Source organism: Schistocerca gregaria, chromosome 1 (assembly GCF_023897955.1).
Source record: "Schistocerca gregaria isolate iqSchGreg1 chromosome 1, iqSchGreg1.2, whole genome shotgun sequence".
Classification (NCBI taxonomy): domain Eukaryota; kingdom Metazoa; phylum Arthropoda; class Insecta; order Orthoptera; family Acrididae; genus Schistocerca; species Schistocerca gregaria.
The window spans coordinates 144,724,702-144,745,653 of record NC_064920.1 but is presented as its reverse complement, the minus strand read 5'-3'; positions in this window follow the sequence as shown (position 1 = coordinate 144,745,653).

Below are 20,952 nucleotides of genomic sequence, written 5' to 3'. Positions count from 1 at the left end.
TACAGCTAAATTACAACTACATTAACAGTGTCAAAAGGATAATTAAGAGAACAACACTCATGAGTCTCAAGCGGATCGGTCCGCCCTCGATCACTTAAGCGACACCCGATTCGTCCGAACCCAACAAAGGGACAGTCACAGACCGACCGACCAACCGCTTGCTTGCCACGACGGAGTACACGAGAATTCAAGGCCCCAAAAAAGTTACAAGTATCAAAATGGTTCAAAGGGCTCTGAGCACTATGGAACTTAACATCTATGGTCATCAGTCCCCTTGAACTTAGAACTACTTAAACCTAACTAACCCAAGGACATCACACAACACCCAGCCATCACGAGGCAAACACACGCGTATGTGAACTGAGCTGCTAAAACTACAGACCATGTTGGGCAGCAACAACCGGTGAGGAAAAGACACTGCCTAAAAATTACGTTAGCGGCCAGGGCAGGTAACCAGAACACTAACGGCCACAAGGCAGAAAACTCCGCTGGTGCACTAGAATTGTAGCCAACCAAAATAGTTAATTGCACCGCATGGCGGCCAAATTTCAGCATTAGAAGCACTGTGTTGCTCACGGGAAAACCTCCCCAACAGCAAACCACCGAAATGAAACACTACAACATGAATGGACGTGGCTTGGGTAGTTGAAACCACTACTCAACTTTGACGTCCTGGGTCGGTGAACAACGAAGCTCGTAGCGATCGGACAGCACACACGCTCCGACACTGCGCCAGCGGACCCAGCCGACTGCACCGGGCACCGCGCGAAGGTAACTTCCCTGGCCGGCAGCAACCGACTGACTCGCAAATGCCGACAACATCTAAAATAGCCGTCAGTGGACATAACGCAAACTACACACACAAGCTGACAAACACTTGCACGAAAATCGGAACGATACCCAACAATAACTAAGCACGCATGATGACAAATCGGGAGTCGACGCACGTACACACACACGCACACACTCACACACACACACACACACACACACACACACACACACACACACACACACACAGCCGACTCACGAACAATCGGCGAGCCAAAACGGGTCGTCCGGTAGGACGACCGACAGACAATCCTCCAAGACGGTGGCCCGGCTCAGGTGATACGTGGTGGCAATGGTCGGGCGAGCCATGTCGACGCAGGCCTCACTGCTGCTCCAACCCGACTGTACTGCCGACCAGAGTGGCCGAGCGGTTCTAGGCGGTACAGTCAGGAACCGCGTGACAGCTACGGTTGCAGGTTCGAATACTGCCTAGGGCATGGATGTGTCCTTAGATTACTTACGTTTAAGTAGTTCTAAGTTCTAGGGGACTGGTGACCTCAGAAGTTAAGTCCAATAGTGCTCAGAGCCATTTGAACCATTTTGAAACGACTGCACTAGTGCCGCATTGCCACTCTCTGACTGGCAGGTCCGGACTGCGCTCCAGACACATTCCAAGTGACTGGCGGACCCGATCTCGCAACTCGAACTGGCGTACGACAGACAACGAGCAAAGATACTACGAGAGGGGGTTTATCGATACGCGCTGCTAACGCCGCTAACGGTGAGGCAAAGCAACAACTCATTGACAGTGGTAATTAAAATTAACGTAGTGAGGTGGAAGTACGTTAAAAACAGGGTGTAAAATACATGATGGCCGGAACACGAGCCACGCATGGCTCAAAAACACTTATCACTGGATAGAAAATCTTTCCAAGCTTTTGACACACATTAACTGTGCTCAATACAGGCATGATTTTCAATGCGGCAAACATCAATACGTGTGTGCATTTCTTTGAAGTCTCTGCCAAAGTCTCCGGGGAAGCCGCAACAACGGCAGTGGACCATGCGAATGCCTTTATTGGTACACGCCTGTCTAGCGTAATGCTTTTGGCCCGTTGTCTGGTAACTACGGCAAGGAGGCTCGTTGAGCATCTGCTGCGCTACTGCAACTTGTGGGCGACATCTTCGTTTAACGGCAGAGGGACTGGCTTCGGCAACTAGGTACGCTTCCAGTATCCGGCCGGACATGTTGACGGTTGACGAGTTGGCCATGCTGATGGGAGTAGTTGTTTGCTTCATGCTTCGGCAGCGGAGAGTCGTGTGTATGGGTCCAAGACCCTCAATACCCTGCAAGGGCCTGGTGGACGTGGAGCCCGCGTCGGTTTTCATTTCATCCAGGAGCAACGTAGAAATTACAGTTTGCATCTGTTTTATAGCCATCAGGTGGTAGGAGGGAAATTTTGAAAAAATAAAACTGTGCTCTGTAGTAAGGTTCCTCTATCTTCGTTATCTAAAAAATGGTTCAAATAGCTCTGAGCACTACGGGACTTAACATCTGAGGTCATCAGTCCCACAGAACTTAGAACTACTTAAGCCTAAGTAACCCAAGGATAACACACATCCATGACCGAGGCAGGATTCGAACCTACGACCGTAGACGTCGCGCGGTTCCTGACTGAAGCGCCTAGAACCGCTCGGCCAACGCGGCCGGCATTCGTTATTGAGAGACACTGCACTGTAATGTTGTGTGTTCTCGACCTGTGCGAGCGCATTGGCTATGCTCTGTTCTTGTAATTGGCAAGTGTGTTACTTCTTGTTAATCATATCAACATGTAGCGCCTGTTTCTTCGGACACATCCGAAAGAACAGACACCACGCGAAATGTGCAGCTGTGATACATATAAAAGAAATTGAAGGTGTAGGTGGAAGAAAGGAAAGGGAAGAAAGGGAAGGGAAGGAACTAATAATATCAGCTGAATCGGCACGTTATGGGGAATCAACGGCAACGAGTGAAAATGCGCGCCGGACAGGGATCTCAACACGGCGTCTCCTGCTCACTCCATTAACCCCTGCACTTCCCAGACACTGTGTTTATCGCAAATGCGCGGACCATTTCTGCACGCTACCCACCTAGCGCCCACAGTATCCGTCCATGTCCTCTACGTCCGCTAATTTTAGATTCTTGCTGAAGGTCGAACTTAAATGTGCATTCGAGCTGAAGGTTGTGGATTCATTGCTAATCGGGACGAATCGATTCTATGAATGCGTGGTGTCTTCTTTCAGACACGTCCGATTAATTGCCCATCGAGGCGAATCAATTATATGAATGCCTAGTGTCTGATCTTTTGGACATGTCGAAGAGAACAGACACCACGTATTCATATACACTCCTGGAAATTGAAATAAGAACACCGTGAATTCATTGTCCCAGGAAGGGGAAACTTTATTGACACATTCCTGGGGTCAGATACATCACATGATCACACGGACAGAACCACAGGCACATAGACACAGGCAACAGAGCATGCATAATGTCGGTACTAGTACAGTGTATATCCACCTTTCGCAGCAAAGCAGGCTGCTATTCTCCCATGGAGACGATCGTAGAGATGCTGGATGTAGTCCTGTGGAACGGCTTGCCATGCCATTTCCACCTGGTGCTTCAGTTGGACCAGCATTCGTGCTGGAAGTGCAGACCGCGTGAGACGACGCTTCATCCAGTCCCAAACATGCTCAATGGGGGACAGATCCGGAGATCTTGCTGGCCAGGGTAGTTGACTTACAGCTTCTAGAGCACGTTGGGTTGCACGGGATACATGCGGACGTGCATTGTCCTGTTGGAACAGCAAGTTCCCTTGCCGGTCTAGGAATGGTAGAACGATGGGTTCGATGACGGTTTGGATGTACCGTGCACTATTCAGTGTCCCCTCGACGATCACCAGAGGTGTACGGCCAGTGTAGGAGATCGCTCCCCACACCATGATGCCGGGTGTTGGCCCTGTGTGCCTCGGTCGTATGCAGTCCTGATTGTGGCGCTCACCTGCACGGCGCCAAACACGCATACGACCATCATTGGCACCAAGGCAGAAGCGACTCTCATCGCTGAAGACGACACGTCTCCATTCGTCCCTCCATTCACGCCTGTCGCGACACCACTGGAGGCGGGCTGCACGATGTTGGGGCGTGAGCGGAAGACGGCATAACGGTGTGCGGGACCGTAGCCCAGCTTCATGGAGACGGTTGCGAATGGTCCTCGCCGATACCCCAGGAGCAACAGTGTCCCTAATTTGCTGCGAAGTGGCGGTGCGGTCCCCTACGGCACTGCGTAGGATCCTACGGTCTTGGCGTGCATCCGTGCGTCGCTGCGGTCCGGTCCCAGGTCGACGGGCACGTGCACCTTCCGCCGACCACTGGCGACAACATCGATGTACTGTGGAGACCTCACGCCCCACGTGTTGAGCAATTCGGCGGTACGTCCACCCGGCCTCCCGCATGCCCACCATACGCCCTCGCTCAAAGTCCGTCAACTGCACATACGGTTCACGTCCACGCTGTCGCGGCATGCTACCAGTGTTAAAGACTGCGATGGAGCTCCGTATGCCACGGCAAACTGGCTGACACTGACGGCGGCGGTGCACAAATACTGCGCAGCTAGAGCCATTCGACGGCCAACACCGCGGTTCCTGGTGTGTCCGCTGTGCCGTGCGTGTGATCATTGATTGTACAGCCCTCTCGCAGTGTCCGGAGCAAGTATGGTGGGTCTGACACACCGGTGTCAATGTGTTCTTTTTTCCATTTCCAGGAGTGTAATTGATTCGCCTCGATGGGCAATGAATCCAAGCGTCGGTATGGATGCACATTTACGTTCAAACTCCAGTGGGATTCTAAAATTAGCGAGCACGGAGGACACAGATGAGGACTGGGGAGAGGTGGCGTTACGTGGAAATGTGAGTCGGTCAGAAATGAGATGTTTCTCACCTTGCAACGTCTTACTGTGAGCAGTGTGCAGTCGAGTGCTATGTGCGCAATCCTTCCAGATGTTCTATTTTCATTCCTGCACTACGTTTTCTCCATAAATTCAATATGGGCGAGGTTTTAATCGAAAAATCATTTCAGGCATGACCCCTGACTTAATCAACGTACTTTTCAGTAATACATAAAGTCTCTATACGATTCGTTCGATTCTATCGAAAACAGTGGAATGATGTGAACGATTTTACTATTAATACCAACAACTTCTTCACTTACGTCGTCCCAAGACTACAGAACAAGGAATCCCGTCAGTCGACCGTTGTGTTTGCTCTTTCATTTTCAGCTAGATCTTTAAATTTTTTGTGCACATTTTTGTAATGTACTCTCAGAGAAAATTTGCAGCACCCTTGCATTATGTGAGGGCATAACAGATACTGAGGTTTCTCATCCCTCTTTTCTGTCATCCTAATTCAGTTTTACCGCGTTCTTTTCAGCTGGGTGTGGGGAACAGGAGTCCTAACTGAAAATCTTTTGGAGGGCATTTCCAGTTCTGACATTCGCCTGATGACCAAGGCAAACTCCCTGAAAACTTTGGTTGGAACTAGGAACAGTGTTATCAACTGTCCCAGACAAAAATCAAATGCCTCGTGTGTGTGTGTGTGTGTGTGTGTGTGTGTGTGTGTGTGTGTGTGTGTGTGTGTGTGTGTGTTTGAGTCAGTGTGACTGTGCGCTTGTGATTACAGGTCGCTGGACTTCCTCTTTTAGTGTAAACAGCCGCTGGACCTGTGAACCTCATCATATCACAAACAAATAGCGAACGGCATACAGCACTGCTGCGTTCGAACCACGCCACCGCTTAAATTTTGAATAATTATCAGCATTGTTGGTCGAAGACATCAGCATAGGAAGTCATCCTCATTCTGCCAACGACTTTGTCAAAGAGGGCGGAGGAGTGGATAGAGGTTTAAGGCACTCTCTTGTCCTTGGGGTGGGAAACTGTCCCTAAAGGCTCAAGAATCAGCAATGGTCAACGGCACAAGAGATGCACAAGGCAACGGAAATCACTGCGTTAAAGACGCACAGGACATGTGGCATTCAACTGAAAAGGTGTTACGATGTACTCTCCATCGGCAAAAGAGCCCCATTCTGATCTCCGGGAGGAGACTGCCCATGGGGGAGTAACCATGAGAAAACGACTGAACTGTCAACTAAAGGATAACGTTCTACAAGTCGGGACGTGGATTGTCAGAAGTTTGAATATGGTAGGTAAGCTAGAAAATCTGAAAGGGGAAATGCAGAGTCTCAGCCTAGATCCTAGATATAGAGAGATAGAGAGAGCGGGGGGGGGGGGGGGGGGGGGAAGATCAGTGAAGTGAAATGGAAAGAAGACAAGGATTTCTGGTCGTATGACTATACGATAACATCAACAACAGCAGAAAATTATATAATGGGAGTAGCATTCGTTATGAATAGGAAGGTAGGGCAGAGAGTGTGTTACCATGAACTATTCAGTAACAGGTTCTTCTTATCAGAATCGATAGCAAACCAGCACCGACAGCGAGAATTCAGGCAAAGAAGCCGACGGTGCAAGCACAAAATGGAGAGATAGAGAAATTATGTGAGGATACTGAACGGTGATTCAGTACGTGAAGGGAGATGAAAATCTAATAGTCATGCGGAACTGGAACGTGGTAGCATCGAAATGAATAGAAGGAAGAGATACGGGAGAATATGGGCTTCGCGCTAGGAATGAGAGAGGAGAAAGACTAATCAAGTTCTGTAATAAATTTCAGCTAGTAATAGGCAGAAATTCCGTAATCAGATACTGGATCGTAAGGCGTACTCAGGAGCAGATACAGACTCAGATCACAATCTAGTAGTGATGAAAAGTAGGCTGAAGTTTAAGACATTAGTCAGGAAGAATAAATGCGCAAATAAGTGGGATACCAAAGTACTAAAGAATGCAAGAGATACGCTTGAAATTCTCTGAAGCTGCAATAAGGAACAGCTTAGTAGGCAGTACAGTTGAATGGAAGTGGACATCTCTAAAAAGGACGATCACAGAAGTTTGAAAGAAAACCATAGGTACAAAGAAGGTAACTGCGAACAAATCATGGGTAACACAAGAAGTGCTTCAGTTATCGATGGAAGAAGGGAGTACAAAAATGTTCAGGGGAATTCAGGAATACAGAAATGCAGGTCACTGAGGAATGAAATAAATAGGAAGTACAGGGACACTAAGACGAAATGGCTGCACGAAAAATTTGAGTAAATCGAAAAAGAAATGATGTTCGGAAGGGCTTACTCAGCAAATAAGAAAGTCAGAGCAACCTTCAGTGAAATTAAAATCAGAGGAGAGAGCGGGTAAGTGGAAAGAGTGCACTGAAGGCCTCTATAAGGGTAAAATTTGTCTTGTGTGATAGAAGAAGAAACATAAGTCGATTTATCAAAAAGGGCGATCCAGTATTAGAATAAGAATTTAAAAGAGCTTTGGAAGACTTAAGATCAAATAAGGCAAAAGGGATTGAATAACATTCCATAAGAATTTCTAAAATCATTGGGGGAAGTGGCAACAAAACGACTATTCATGTTGGTGTGTAGAATGTATGAGTTTCTTTACCTGACTTCCGGAAAAATATCATCCACAGAATACGGAAGACTGCAAGAGCTGTCAAGTGTGAGAATTGTCGCACAATCAGCATAACAACTCATGCATCCAAGTTTCTGATAAGAATAATCTACAGAAGAATGGTAAAGAAAATTAAGGCTGTTTTAGATGACGATCAGTTTCGCTTTAGGAAAGATATTGGCACCAGAGAAGCAATTCTGACGCGGTTGATAATGGAAGCAAGGGTAAAGAAAAGTCAGGACACGTTCATTGGTTTTTTCGACCTGGAAAAAGCGTTAGACAGTGTCAAATACTGCAAAATGTTCGAATTTCTAAGGAAAATAGGGAGAGATGAGTAGCATACAACATGTTCAAGAGTCAAGAGGGAACAATGAGATTAACAACGGATTAAAAAGGGTATAAGATAAAGATGTAGTCTTTCGTCTCTTCTTCATCCTGTACATCGACGAAGCAATGACAGAAGTAAAACAATGGTTCAGAAGTGAAATTAAGGTTCAAGATGTAATGATATCAGTGATACGATTCGCTGACGACATTGTTATTCTGAGTGAAAGTGAAGAAGAATTACATGATGACCTGAATGGGATGAACAGTGGAAGGAGTACAGAACGTGGACTGAGGGTAAATCGAAGAAAGACTAAAGTAATGTGAATTAGGAGAAACGACTACAGCGAGAAACTTAATGTCAGGATTGATGGTAAAGAATTATGTGAAGTTAAGGAATTCTACTAGTGAGGTAGCAAAATAATACATGACGGTCGGAGCAAGGAGGTCATCAAAAGCAGCTTACCACTGGAAGAAAGAGCATTCTTGGCCAAGAGAAGTCTACTAGTATCAAACATAAGCCTTAATTTGAGGAGCAAATTTCTGAGAACGTGCGGTTGGAGTACAACATTGTGTGGCACTGAAACATGGACTGTAGTCAAACCGGAAGAGAATTTGTGACGTGGTGCTACAGACGAATGTTGAAAATTATGTGGACTGATATGGTGAGTAATAAGGAGGTTCTGGACAGAATAGGAGAGGAAAAGAATACATGGATAACACTGACAAGTCTAAGGGACACGATGATAGAACATCTGTTAACGCATCAGGGAACCACTTCCATGGTACTAGAGGGAGCTGTTAAGTGTAAAAATGGTAGTGGAAGACAGAGATTGGAATACGCCCAGAAAATAGTTGAGGACGTAGGCTGCAAGGACTACTGTGAGATGAAGAATTTGGCACAAGAGAGGAACTGATGACTCAAAAAAAGAAAAGGCAGCGCTGAACCACGATTACATCGAATTGAAGAGAGTTGTGTCGACCGAAAAGTGCCACATCGGAAAGCTAAATGTGATGTCGCGTTATATTTGGCACTTTCTAAAATGACCGAGTAAAGTGGAGCCTCGACCTGCACACGGCGAGCCATGGTCATCTTGTTCTGACGTGCCTACTTCCTGGTGCAACTATCACCCGGCGCGTATTACTGATCGAATGTGGTAGTGATGCTGTACTGATACGTGTTCTTCTGTGCGTTTTGTAGTTTTCAGACAATCGTCTCCTGAAACCTTGGAGGTAGTTATGGATAACACAGTATTACTGATCAACATATTCGTAATGAATGAGGAATACACTGATAATTGAGGCAGTGTTAGAGTAGATAGATGGGACAAACAAAGTGTAAGTCTTGCTAGTTCTGTCATTATTTTGGACTGATATTGTCACTCTTGTTTTGCGGTGTTGAGAATGGCCATTTAATGCACTCTGTATCTTGGTTGTCACTAATAACCCAGAAGTGATGACTGCAGAACCTGATACAGTAGACAGTGCCCACCTGAAGGTCGAAGCAGAGCCGATACTTCGTGGAGCATTGCGGTTTACTACCTTACGGCAAGCTTGCCGCGAACTGACGTAGCGAACGGCGGAGTCGCTGCCGGCCGACGGGTTTTATTACACGGCAGTGGCTCGGCTGCGCACGCGACGGGGTCGGGGGATGCGGCCCTTGGCCCAGGTACGGCCGGGATTCGCCCAAAGGGTAAAGGCAGCGCCCGCTAGGTAGGCAACCAGCCAGGCAGCTATCGCGTGGGCGGCGAGAGCTCGCGGTAATTGGGGAGGCCGTAACGAGCCGCGCCACAATTGCCTCCCTCGCCACACAACGGTCTGAATTCTGGGGCAGGGGGTTGTGGGAGGGGGGAGGGGGGAGGGGCTTCTCTTCTGGGCGTTCCGTGCCGGGAATCAATCGCTAGGGCCGTGCAACCGCGGACATCAGCTGCGGTCAAAACAGGCACGCGAATAGGTGTCTGAGCTTCAGCTGCAGGAAGGCAGCCTGACACGGAGTTAAACAACTGGCTGTCCTCGCTCTGCTAGTACCGTTTCATTTGTTATTCACTGCTACTTCGCCCAGTTTCCTCGGAGCGAGACTGCTCTGAAAATAGTTATTGACGACATTACTAAAAACAATAAAAATATTTTTTTTAACTCTTTTCCCAGTGCACGGACCTTAAAAGCAGACACAAATGCCTTCAAATATTCGCCGGCCGGAGTGGCCGAGCGGTTCAAGGCGCTACAGTCTGGAACCGCGCGACCGCTACTGTTGCAGGTTCGAATCCTACCTCGGTCATGGATGTGTGTGATGTCCTTAGGTTAGTTAGGTTTAAGTAGTTCTAAGTTCTAGGGGACTGATAAACTCCCATAGTGCTCAAAGCCATTTGAACCATTTATTTGAACCTTAAAGATTGTGGGGTTACACAGATATCTTGGGAGATTGTGACATTTTGACATTTATTTCTTTCGCATTTCCTTGCCAATATGCACCACAGCTTGTCACACTGTAAATTGATTATAGTTCGTCATAAAGCAGTTAGGCTCTGTAATATAATATAGACAAATCAACTGTTTTTTATAAGATGGTTGCACTTTGTCACCTGGAAAAATATGAAAGGAAGTTCAGCTGATCTTCATGTCAAAGCCCGAACAGGGACGCTACACATTGACTAACGTGTTAACATGATCGTCATACCACGACGCACACTGAAACATTTGTTACTTTGAACACGCAATGGTGGTTGGAGCTAGACGCAAGGGACATTCCAGTTCGCAAATCGATAGGAAATTCAGTATTACGAGATCCACGGTCTCAAGAGCGTGCCGAGAATACAGAATTTCAGGCATTACCTCTCACCATGGACACTGCAGTGGGCGATGGCCTTCATTTAACGACTGAGAGCTGCAGTGTTTTCGTAGAATCGTCTGCGATAAAAGACAAGCAACACTGCGTGAAATAACGGCAGAAATCAAGGTGGAACGTACGACGAACGTATTCGTCAGGAAAGTGAGGCGAAATTTGGCTTTCATTGGCTGTGGCAACAAAAGACCGAAGCGAGTACCTTTGCTAACAGCACGACATCGCCTGCAGCACCTCTCCTGCGCTCGTGACCATATCGACTGGACCCTAGACGTCTGGAAAACCATAACGTGTTGAGATTAGTTCCTGTTCCAGTTGATAGGGTCTAATGGTAGGTTTCGAGTTTGGCGCAGACACCTTGAAGCCATAGACCTAAGTTGTCAATAAGCTGGTGGTGATTCCATAATGGAATGCTCTATGTTTACGTGGAATGGACTGGGTCCTCTGGTCTGACTGAGCCGATCATTCACTTCAAATGGTTGCGCTCTGCTACTTGGAGACCATTTCCAGCCATTCATGAGCTTCATGTTCCCAAATATCGATAACATTTTTATGGATGACAATGAGCCATGTCACCGGGCCACAACGGTTCGCGACTGGTTTTCAAGAACATTTTGGACAATTCGACCGAATAATTTGTCGACCCATACCGTCCGACTTGAATCGCCTCGAATACTTATGGGATATAATCGAGAGGTCAGTTCGTGCACAAACTCCTGGACCGGCAACACTTTCGCACTCATATACATTCATAGGTGCATTATGACTCAATATTTTTACAGAGGACGTCAAACGACTTGTGTAAACCATGCCGCGTCCAGTTGTTGCACTGCGCCGCGAGAAAGGAGGTCCGACACTATACTGGGAGATATCCCGTGACTTTTGTCACCTCAGTGTAGTACCTATTAGTTCCCAGAATCTCCTCCACCACTAATTCTCAATGGTACAGAAATATCTTTTCTTCGTTGGATAGACGCCTATAATGGAGTAAAGGCACCGCTGTAAACAGACGGCATCGACTCCACGCGCGCTCCAGGTACTCTTGATTACGGCGACACTGCACTGAATGGGCTGTCGTCATAGAGACCGAGCCGACTGAAACCAGAGACAAATGATGGTGTATGGTGCGTTTGACATGTTCGCCTTCTCGATCACATTACACTATCCTACAGTTACTATCTTCATTAAGTGCAGACAATCGTTGATGGTGCCATACTGATAGTTTTACTGTGTGATTGATTTCCGGAAGCGATATTATTTATGTTTGGCTCTGCCATTTCTGTTTGAACAACGTAACAGACATGATCACTCCGAACAAATCACTCTCTGTACTTCTCCGTACCACATTAAGTATATTTTTTTACAATAACTCGGAACAAATTACTTTCCGTACTTCTCCGTAACACATTAACTACATTTTTTATCGTAAAGAAGTTACAGACTTTCCGCTCTCTGTCATAATAAAATTGCTCATTATAGAGTGTACCTCACCTTCGTGTTCGTGATGCATGAGCCATGTACTGAAGAAGTATGTCTTCTCTTTTATGACTGTCGAATGTTTCGTGGACTTCATGTGTTGCAACCAACAAATATTTAAATGACATTTTTGTTGCCTTTAATCTGTTCCAATGTTTTCATAGTCACAAGCTAGCCATTTTTCGGAAACCATTACAATATTAACACTCACACTACACAAAAGCTGTAATTTATTTCAGACAGACGGAGATATATAGAAAGCCGTGTAAAGCAAATAATATTTCTTGTTTACAAAACCTATTGAAATTGGAATATATACTACGTTATCAAAAGTATCAGGACACTCTTAAGTAATTCTGAATTGAGCGCAGACTTGCCAACATAAAAGGAGGTGAAAGTATTGTGTAGTCAGTAGAAAACCAGTAACAGCATAACGGGTAGAAAGGAGGGCTAAGCCACTTCAAGTGTGGACTAGCCACTGGATGTCACCGGAGTAACAGATTCATCACTATTTGAACGCTCTTATGCTGCCTAGGTTGACTGTCATTGATGTCCTTGTGAAGTGGAAACGCAAAGCAACCGTTGTTGCTAAACCGAGACTGACGGGCAGTTACTGTACGTTGCACAATCAAATTCACAACTTTATTTTCTAAGAACCACTTATTTAGACACTGCTTTAGAAGTTCACAATCAGACAATACAGCTGAAGGCCTAGTTAAAGAAGAGATGCTTTCTGGGTTGAAGGCCCAAAGCCACACCAAAAATAAGAACGGCTGAAGACCTGGCTTAAAAATCAAAAGCAATTAAAAATAGAAGGTAAATTGCAATTGAAAACAATTAGCTGCTGAAAGCCTACACTACACGTCTGAAGAACAACTATAATTAAAACACGTTAATAAACAAATTTTCTAACCAAGAAATTTTTTTAAACTTACAACAGACTGGCCAAAAGCCTAATTAAAGAAATATTAACTTACTGCACGGCTGAAGGCCACAAACAAATTTGAAACAACGGCTGAAGTCCTGAACAAAAAGTCAGACACACTATTTAAAATAAACCCCTTTTTTTCTTATAAAAAAATCCTTTAAAGAATACGCACGGCTGAAGGCCTTATTAAAAGGGGTTCACGTAAATCCTCGGCTGAAGGCCACACATAACACATCGAACAACTAACAGCTTAGGACCTGGATTACAATCAATTTCAAATAGAGCAAATTTTAAGGAAAAAAAAATCTTTTTAAATAAAATCAATCATCAAAATTCTAATGTAACATGGCTGAAGGCCTTTATGTAAAATTTAAAGGAACTGAATTAATACACGGCTGAAGGTCTCGCACAATACTTCAATCTAAAATGAAAGTCACAATCTAAAACAAACAGGTGGTGCTCGGAAGTGTTCCAAGGGTCGGCCTGAGAAGGTAACTCAAACGTAAGGAGAGGTGAGACAGCATCCAAGAGTTGAAGTTAAATAATCAGATGGCAGCCCAAACTAGAGATGGCTCAATGACCGACCAACAGTTTAACCAATTCCCTTCCGTCCGACCAACGGCACAGCGATGGAAAAATATCAGCCGAGGACGAGGATACGAACAGCACTAAGTCTTCAGAAATTGGCGTCTAAAAGGAGCCAAGGGAAAAATAACCGCTCCAAGTAAAATATGAACCAAGCAACTTAAAGGCTGTTTAACTACATGCCATGCCGGACAGCATCAACACGACGAGGAAAGGTACACTGCCGGAAAACTATGCTAAAGACCAGGGCAGGTAACTGGGACGTTAACGGCCACAGTGCAGAAACTGCAACTGGTGCGCTTCACTGGCAAGCAACAGACAATTTAATAATTAATCACAATATAGGAAGACGGTTGCAAGATTTCGCCGACTCTGACACATCATACGTTGTTCATAGACCAAACAGCCCAGGGAGCAACAACCCACAAATGAATCAAGAGATGTCACAATAGTTGAGGTTTCATAACAGGTTAACTGATCACTCAGCTTCAGCGTCCAGATTCGGTGAACAACGAACTTTGTCGCTCTCACAGCTAGCGCCTCGCCTGCCGGGGTGGCCATGCGGTTCTAGGCGCTTCAGTCCGGAACCGCGCTGCTGCTACGGTCGCAGGTTCGAATCCTGCCTGGGGCATGGATGTGTGTGTGATGTCCTTAGGTTAGTTAGGTTTAAGTGGTTCTAGGGGACTGATGACCTCAGATGTCAAGCCTCATAGTGCTCAGATCAATTTGTACAATTTTTTGCTAGCACCTCACGATCCAACAGCAGGCGCATGCCGCCAATGGTCCCGGCCTGGCCTTGCACAGTGGAGACTTCCTCGCTGCTTTGTCCCAACCGACTGACCCCATTTCAGCTCACGGACAGCATTAAAATAACTGCTCAGTCAAAACCACACAACCTACACACTGTTCCGTGAAACGCTTCCACAAACAACTCGAACAATACTAAAACTAGCCATGGTGGAACAACTAGGAGAAATCACAAGTCGATACACACAGAGAACCTGGAAGCATCGGCGACCAAATACACGTCGTCCGATGAGACGACTGACCGAATGACCAACCAAGGGTCGTCCCCACTGAAGCCATGTGTGCCGGCAACGGTGGGGCGAGTCATGGCTGTTCGGACCTCACTGCTGCTCCATCCCCACTGGCTCCCGACACACGACGACCCGGAAATATTAGGGGTCGCTCCAAAAATAATACGACAGTGCTCTTATCGATAAGCGCTGGTGCTGCCACTCACAGGCACGTAAGCCAGCAACTTAGTGACGCCAGAAAATCGAATAAGAAACGAGACAAGTGTACCGCCACGACAAGCAATAACGGCACGAACACGAGCCGAGCACGGCTCAATCATTACGGGGGTTTTTAAAATATGGTACGAAATTTAAGGAAGGAATCACTCGTGGTAGCAACAGTCGAGTTAACGCTGGATGTGCGTAGGAAGTTTAAAGGAATGCGATGCAATGGTTGACCAGCTCGTCATAAGCTAAAGATGTCTGAAGTCAGTGTTAAGTGACGCTGAATTGTTGTAAAGAGCGACGCTACTGGACGGTGGCGGACTGGAAACGAGTGACTTCGGATTACGAATCGGTGTAACCTGGGATAATCCGATGGAAGGGTTTGCGCTTGCCGAACGCGTGTAGAAAGTTAGCTGCCATCATGTGTTGTGCCAACAGTGAAGTATAGAGGGGGTGGTGGTAAGGTATGGCTTGTTTTTCATTATCAGGGTACAGGTCCATTATCGCGCTTAACAAAATGCTGAATGCGGAAGGATATGAACACATTTTACAATACTGTGTACTGCGTACAGTAGAGGAAGAGTTCGGTAACGATGAGTGAGTGAGCACGGCAGTGCAGCCTCTCATAAAGCAGCATCTGTGAGATAGAGGTCTGTCGAGAGTAACATTCCTGCAATGGACTGGTCTGCCCAGAGTCACGACATGAGCCGAGTGGAAGACGTTTGCGATGAATTAGAACGTCGACTTCGCTTCAGGTGCCTGTATCCAACATGACTACCTTCTCTGTCGTGATCCCTGAGGGAGAATGGTCTACCACTGCTCCACAGATACTCAAACACCTCACTGAAAGCTTCACAACAGATATCAAGCCGTCGTAAAGGCAAACGGTGGACACCATCCATGTTAATATCCACTAATATGTGTCCGGGTACTTTTGATCAGTTAGTGTATATCGGAAACGAGCAGTACGTGAAAACTGAAACACTGACGCAAATTAGTGGTAAATAAAAATGTAATGTAGAGACTGGATTGTTATTTCAGTGCCTCTGTCGTAACTTCTCCTGCTTCATGCAATACTAATAGTGTGTCATATGTACTGATGTTATTAATATTATTCTATTCTGAACACCTAGCAACTACTATCAGCCGCGCGGGATAGCCATGCGGTCTGTGGCACCATGCCAAAAATCGCGCGGCTCCCCCCATCGGAGGTTCGAGTCCTCCCTCCGGCAAGAGTGTGTGTGTGTGTTGTCCTTAGCTAAGTTAGATTAAATAGTGTGTAAGCCTAGAGACCGATGACCTCAGCAGTTTGGTTCCATAGGAACTTACAGCAAAATGCCAAAACTACTGTCACTACTGATAGTATTAGAATTATTTAGTATTCGTTTTACTCATTTTGCCTCATTAATTAGCTCTATATTCTCCACTGCTCACATAGATGAATCTTACGAATATAGGGTAATAGAGACCCTTGATAGTAAATACATGATACAAAATATATAAAAGCGAACCTTGCTTAGATTGGGAAAACAGGGGAGAAATTTCCTGAAAAATAACCTCAGTTTTCATTCTATTATGAAGTGGTCAAACTAAGTTCCATCCTGAAGAGTGGCGTTGCCGCGAAAGGTTCAAATGGTTCAAATGGCTCTGAGCACTATGGGACTTTACATCTGTGGTCATCAGTCCCCTAGACTTAGAACGACTTAAACCTAACTAACCTAAGGACATCACACACATCCATGCCAGAGGCAGGATTCGAACCTGCGACCGTAGCAGCAGCGCTGTTCCGGATTGAAGAGCCTAGAACCGCTCGGCCACAGCGGCGGAGGGTTCGTATGTCAGTAAAAGATAGAGCGGATCGGTTCTATTGGTTGTGAGAACCTGCGGAGTTATTCACTCCCTTAGTTTTTTTTAAGTACACAGAAACCACCACTTTTCAGATGCCAACGCTATGTCTAAAGTGTACCGTTTACTCACTAACTGTTACGATCGTTGTCTTTGTGTTACTGTTTACAAAGCGGGTTCGATACTCGTCAAAACTCAGTCCTGCTGAAGACTTGGTGGGATTTCGCGAAGTTGGACGTCCACTCACTTGATTTGTCCCTTCCCTTCAAATTAATATTGGTGACTGAATTGATCGCAACAGAGCTGGGCGTACCGGTAGATTGCTTGCAACATGTCACTACAAAACAGAAAGGGGTGGAACATTGCGTAGCCAATGTTCACACTCCAATATGAGAACACTTGTTGAACATGCGTTGACATATGTTGAACACATGTCAGAATAGGCAATTAAACGTGTTCCACGGTCACTGTTATCGTTACACTTTTTAGGCTACGTGGATTGTGAGGCACAAAAAGTAAATAAACTAAAGAAAGGAGACAGCGCCAAAGCAACACACGAGAAAACAGTGTGTTACAGCAGGCAATGGAAGAGAAGGCAGATATTAAAGAACACAAAACTAAGATAAATTTAAAAAATAAGTGATCAACTTTTTGATCAAAGGACATCCTCAGATGAAAAGAAATTTTTCCATACTCACCAGAGCTAAGTGACAAAAAATTGGCGAAGTTAGCTGATAACGCTGTACGGCTGAACAGTCCTATTTAACAATTTAGAAACAGGACAGGAAATTTGTGATGCAGTCATCACGGCTTTCCGCGACCCACAAGATGCTAATATCGAGCCTCTCCTGTACAACCTGCCACTTTGACTGCTCGAAATCACAGAATCTACTGCAAACAAACACATTTCGACAATCATAACACATTTACAATTGAGTCTATATCTTTATAGTTCTATGTAGCAGAAGTGACATTTACTCAGGCGAGTGTTTATTTGAAGGTCCACTTAAAAAGAATTTTCTCAAACAAATGTTTATACGAAAAGGGAAATCACGATTAAAGTAAATGAGTCGTATACGTCATTAGAGCATGGACACCAACTCCGATTCACGGACTCATCCGTTAATCACACATAGGTCGTTAACTGAAACTTTCCGCCACTCTCATGTGTGATTTAATGAAACCACAGGAATCATAGCCGGCCGCGGTGGTATCGCGGTTCTAGGCGCTCAGTCCGGAACCGTGCGACTGCTACGGTCGCAGGTTAGAATCCTGCCTCGGGCATGGATGTGTGTGATGTCCTTAGGTTAGTTAGGTTTAAGTAGTTCTAAGTTCTAGGGGACTGATGAGCACAGCAGTTGAGTTCTATAGTGCTCAGAGCCATTTGAACCACAGGAATCATACATCACAAAGTGATTTTAACTGGACTTTTCCTAAGTAGGAGTGTATTGTCTTATCTACGGCAGTGTCTCACTCGCTTCATAACTGTAATCACTATCAATCAACTCGTATTTAAGTTTAGATTAAAATATCTGGCGTCTGGTCCCGCCGGAGGTTCGAGTCCTTCCTCGGGCATAGGTGTGTGTGTTTGTCCTTAGGATAATTTAGGTTAAGTAGTGTGTAAGCTTAGGGATTGATGACCTTAGCAGTTAAGTCCCATAAGATTTCACATACATTTGAATATTTTTTTTAAAAATATCAGCATCTACATCTACATAGGTACTCGGCGAAGGACTCATCGAACCACCTTCGTAATAATTCTCTATTAATCAACTATCGAACAGCACGCGGAAAAGACGAACACCTATATGTTTCCGCGCGTGCTCATACTTCGCTTATTTTATTATGATGATCGTTTCTCCCTGCGTCAGTAGGCGTCAATAAAATATTTTCGCATTGGGAGGAGAAAGATGGTGGCTGAAATTTCATCAGAAGAACCGCCGCAACGAGAAACGCCTTTGTTTTAATAGTGTCAACACCAAATACTTTTTCATGGGCCGTGACACTCACTCTCCTGTTCCTGTATAATACAAAACCATCTGCCCTTCTTTCAACTTTCTCGATGTTCTCCTATCTGATAAGGATCCCAGACCGTGCAGCTGTACCCCAAAAGACGACGGACAAGCGTAGTGCAGGCAGTCTCTTTAATAGATCTGTTTATTTTTCCAATAAAACTCAGTCTTTGGTTTGCATTCACCACAAAATTTTCTGTGTGCGGTCTTTCCAATTTACGAGTTGTTCGTAATTGTAATTCATAGGACTATAGTTGAATTTGCGGGTTTTAGATTTGATTAATTTATTATGTAACCGAAGTGTAAAGGATTTCTTGTAACACTGACGTGGATGATCTCACAATTTCCATTATTTAGGGTCAACTGCCAATTCTCGCAAAACACGGATAACTTTTCTACATCGTTCTTCTGATGACTTTAGTAGACGATGAACGACATCATCTGCAAACAATCAAAGGCGGCTGCTTAGATTATCTCCTGAATCGTTTATACAGACAAGGAACAGCAGAGGGCCTATAACACTACCTTTGGGAACGCCAGAAATCATTTGTGTTTTACTAGATGACTTTCCGTCCGTAACTATGAACTGCCATCTTTCTGACAGGAAATCACGAATCCATTCACATAACTGAGATGATATTCCATAACCCGCAATTTGATTATAAGCCGTTTGTGAGGTACGGTGTCAAAAGCCTTCTATAAATCTAGAAATACGTAATCAATTCGAAATCCCTTGTCGATAGCAATCAATGCTTCGTGTGAGTAATGAGCTAGTTGTGTTTCACAAGAACAATGTTTTCTAAATCTGTGTTGACTGTGTGTCAGTAGACCGTTCTCTTCGAGGTAATTCGCAATGTTCGAACACAATATATGTTCCAAAATACAGCTGCATATCGATGTTAATGATGTGGGCCTGTAATTTACCTTGTGCCTTTCTTTAAGATTGATGTGATCTGTGCAACTTTCCAGTTTTGGGTACGGATCTTTCATCAAGCGCGCGGTTGTATGTGGTTTTTAAGTATGGGTTATTGCATCAGCGTACACTGAAAGGACACGGAAGACTTCCTTTTATAGAGTGATTTAAGTAGCCTCACTACTCCGGGAATATCTACACCTAAGTTTCTCGTGTTGGTAGCTGTTCTTCATTCAAATCCTGGAGTATTTACTTCGCCTTCTTTGATGAGGGAGCTTCGGAATGCTGTGTTCAGTAACTTGCTATCACACAGAGAAGGCATTGACTGTGTCTTGCTGCTAGCATGTTTTACATACAACCAGAATCTCTTGGGATTTTCTGCCAGGTTTCGAGAGAAAGTTTCGTTGTGGCAACTATTATAGGCATCTCTACCAACGCTCGCACTAATTTTCAAGCTTCTGCAAAAGATCGCCAATCTTGGGGAATTTGCTTTCGTTTAAATTTGGCATGCTTTTTTCATTGTTTCTGCAACAGTGTTCTGACCTCTTTTGTGTATGATAGGGTACCAGCTCCGTCGTTTGTTAATTTATTTGATGTAAATCTCTCAGATGCTGTCGATACTATTACATTGTTACTTTGGAAGGAAGGCGTCAAACGGAATTTTACCTGATTTTCTGAATAGATATGTTTTTCGTTTATTTTTGGAGAATTTGTAAGTTACGGTATTCAGTGTCGTGCCGACAATCCTGTGTTCGCTAATCCCTGAATCCGTTTTGATGCTCGTTATTAGGATTATTTGTTGCTAAGAGTTCAAGTATGTTTCCAAAACTGTTTACTGTTCGAGAGGGCTCGTGAACTAACTGCTCGAAATAATTTTTAGAGAATGTGTGTAACTCAATTTCGGATGATGTATTTTCGCCAACATATCGAGGGTAAATTGAAGTTACCACCAACTGTAACAGAAATGTTGTCACTTAAATGTCCATGGTGGTGATAAATTCACATATAAATATTCAGTTCAAACTTTCATTTTGCAAACACTCAAGTCAGGTCATTCAGTTTGCAAGTGAGCACACAACGCTTCGTAAACAACATATCACCAACAATAGACATACGCATAGGAAGCGGTTTTGTGAATTATGCTACGAAAACAGCAGTGCCTCCTACGGGGCAAAAATTGGATAGCGTTCTCAGGAACATTTAATAAACGTGTATATTACATATTATTAAATCATTTCCATAGCTGATGTCATGTTGGTGATTCAGGAACGTTGATAGTATATCTTAAACTGGGAAGTCGGTGGTCGGTTGGAAGAAAGTTCACTGAGGGTGGTGATCTGGGGGGGGGGGGGGGGGGGAGGGGGGTGTATGGGGCGGGTTTCTGGGCTTCAGCAAAATGTGCGCTGCTCTTCAG